The sequence below is a fragment of the Lycium barbarum genome, chromosome 2 (assembly GCF_019175385.1).
Source record: "Lycium barbarum isolate Lr01 chromosome 2, ASM1917538v2, whole genome shotgun sequence".
In the NCBI taxonomy this organism is placed as follows: Eukaryota; Viridiplantae; Streptophyta; class Magnoliopsida; order Solanales; family Solanaceae; genus Lycium; species Lycium barbarum.
Genome location: NC_083338.1, coordinates 111,908,577 through 111,912,185, shown reverse-complemented (window position 1 = coordinate 111,912,185; position 3,609 = coordinate 111,908,577). Strand labels below are relative to the sequence as shown.

Here is a 3,609-nt window from a genome sequence, read left to right as displayed (position 1 = left end):
ATAATAATAAAGAATCCAAAAAATACTCGACTTCTATTTATGGTTCCACTTTTCATTTACATGCAATAGGATACCTCGAAGGGGTTTAAAGATAAGAATCCCGTTTTTACTTCAGAAAATGAAAGTACTGGGCCAGATGGCGTTCCAAGTCAAAATATGCAGATTTTATGGTGGCGTCATTTCAACAAGTATACTACCATAAAATAATCACAGCTCGAACTCAAATAATTTTTAAGAAGATGCTTACGTAAGAATCCATTAGATGCATTTATCCTTTTGTGTATTAACGCGTATGAAAATGCGAATCAGAACTTTATTTTATATTCCCCTTGGTGTTTGTCTACACCTATATATATGTCTTGAATGGCTTTCACTAATATACTCGAGTAAAACTATCCTCTACTCTAGAAAACTCTCTCAAAAACATCATCAAGATGAAAATGATAGTATTACCATCAATATTTCTTTGTTGTGTTCTCCATTTAGTTTCAGCCCAACTTAATGTCGGGTTTTACAATTCTACATGTCCACAAACTGAAACTATTGTTCAACAAGCTGTGCAGAAGCAGTTCAATAGTGACCGTTCCATCACCGCAGCTTTTCTTCGCATTCATTTTCATGACTGCTTTGTGAGAGTAAGTGTATACTACTTGAAATTTTACTCTTTTATTTTCCTTCTCTAAGTACCAGCATCCTTAGGCCACATATGCTGAATTTTGTGTGAGTAGTGTCATCTTAAGGCGTGTTTGGTACACCTAGAAGTATTATTCATGTATGACGATTTGTTACGTGTGCCATAAACACACATAATGCTTAACACTTGAAGTTCGCCCATTACCTACACAAATTATATGTAAAACTTCCTAATTAAAAGGGCTGGTCCTCAAACTCCTTAAAAAAAAAACAATAAAAGTATTACTCATCTAAGAAACATGAAGGTTGAAAGTAACTCAACTAACAAGCCATAACATTGCATGTTTTCTAATTGAGAACATCGTGAATGTGAATATCAATTGAACATTTTTTCTGAAAATAAATTGTCCAAATACATCTCCACTTGCTATAATAGTCTTCATATCTTGGTTCTATATCTCTCAAAATTATGAAATTTTTATTTATTATGCCATTTGAAAGCGATTTTTGTTTATGCATGGAGAAATATTTTAAATTAGTAGTATTGAGAAAGATTTATTGATTATTTAATTTTAGGGATTGTTTGATAACATTTTCTAAGAAAATTATGATTTTTTAATTGATTGAAAACTAAGACATTGTAGTTGTTTTGTACTCTCATAATAAATTTTATTGCATTGGTTTAGATATTTTATTTTCTCTTAGTTTCTTTAATCACTTTTAATCTTCTTAAAATTTTAATGCACTTTTTCTGTTTTTGTCATATATTATTGTGCTATTTTATTAATTTATAAATTAAAATTTTAAAAGTTAATAAAGCTCGCCCCTCGCCTATTGAGTAAAACGCTCAACCCCATGCCCCGCATTTTATCACACGTTTCTAAGCTAATGCAAGGAACACAATACCAATTGTATCCGGACTTGGCTCCCATCCAGTACTCTTTTCCTCAGTTTATCCAGTACACCATCTGATACTGCACATGTGACACTTATTGAATTTAGTGGATCTAATTAATTCTCTCCATTCTACTCGCCCTCCCCCTCCACGCTGTATAGTTAAACTGTGACTAATAATACAAAGCTGATGAAATCTTGCAACTTTTTACTATCTGTTAAGAGGTTGTTTAAATAAAAAAAAATCTGTAGGAAATCTCAAAATAATGAGAAATTAAATAAAAATGGAGAGAAGACAAAATATTTTTCAAAGCTTTTGCCATTTTGTAGCGACAATTTGAAAAAAAAAATATTTGCTTCAAAAAATTTGAAATATTAAAAATCACTATGTTGACCTTGAAAAACTAATTTTCTTTTAAAAACATTTAGCTATGAGATATTTCAAGAACATCTTATTATGTACCAGAACTATTGTTTTCTGATTGAAAATTTTAATATGTTCTTCATGGGTATAAAACAGAGTCTTTATCTTTTGGAGTTTGATATTTGGATATCTCATTGTTGTGTTTTGAAGTGGGTGGGTGATGATGTGAATCAAGGAGATAAAGAGGGTATATCACATAATAGGGAGGTGCGTATGAATTGATAAACCATAAAATCTGGTCCATTAAATTTAGTAGCTAACACTGGACAAACTGGAGGAAAGGAGCACTGAGGTGATCCAACTCCCTTGTATCCATTGCGTCGTCAAAGGCACTGGAGATGAACACGTACATTTTGTCAACATCATTTTCTGTTTTTGTACACCTGCACACCCTCTGTGTCAATTTATAATAGCGTAGTTTAACTGCGTTGGAAAGAAATGAAGAGTTTGAAATTTTATAATTTTAAACATGCTATAGCATTTGTGAGATTGTAAGTTTTATGAAATTTGTGATTCTTAAATATGACATAACAGGTAATTAGTAATAAAAAATTTGTTATTAGTGGTAAAATGGGTAATTGAAGTTAAATTGTTTCCAAATATATAAAGTTATCGTTCTTTATGAAAAAGAGTAATATAGAATAGGGTGAAAATTGTTTACCTAATAAGAAAATAATGTCATTCAATTTGGAACGGGGTAATATTTAAGAAATTAAAGAAAAAAACAAAACAATGCATGATATTGTTCCTAAAGGTATAGCTGGATTTCAGGGTGGTGATGCATCCATACTCATAAAATCAACAAAGTCTAAGCAATCAGAGAGAGACGCCGGACCAAACAAAACCATACGAGGTTTCGAGCTGATCGATAAAATCAAGAAAAGCTTAGAAATTGCTTGCCCATCAACTGTTTCAAGTGCTGATATAATAACACTAGCCACCAGAGATGCTGTAGCGTTATCTGGTGGTCCTAGCTATGCAATTCCAACTGGAAGAAGAGATGGTCTAGTTTCAAATTTAGCAGATGTAAACTTGCCAGGCCCATCATTAACAGTTCCACAGGCTCTCCAATCTTTCATAAATAAAGGACTTTCGCTAAATGATATGGTGACATTATTAGGGGCTCACACTATTGGAGTTGCACATTGCAATTTTTTGCAAGATAGGCTTTCTCCAGTACCTGACACGACCATGGATCCTGCATTGGCTGCCAATTGTCGAAAACTTGTGCTAAAAGCACTGCAACGACATTTTTGGATCAGAATACATCTTTTACTATGGACAATCAGTATTTTAGAAAAATCATATTACGGAAAGGTATTCTGAAAATTGATCAAGAACTTACCTTGGATAAGTCCAGTGCTCCAATTGTCTCAAGTTTAGCTGCCAACGAGAATTCCTTCAGACAGAGTTTTGCAAATGCAATGATAAAAATGGCTAGTATTGATATTGTTGTTGGAAGTGCTGGAGAAATTAGGAAAAATTGTGGGATATTTAATACCCCAAATAAGAAGGCCGGTCACAAGGTCCTTTAGGAAGCATATGTTATAATAATGAATTTTGACATTTTAACTTTTATTTACCTAAAAGATGTTAGGTGTATGTTTTTGCCTTATTTTATTGGAAATGTAAAATATCTTGGTAAATTATCTTTTTGT

The 3,609-nt window shown here is 32.4% G+C and overlaps 1 pseudogene; it reads left to right on the top strand.

Moving 5' to 3' along the window:
- Window positions 1-395: 395 nt before the first annotated feature.
- LOC132621304 (peroxidase 44-like) lies at window positions 396-3,609 on the top strand (annotated as a pseudogene).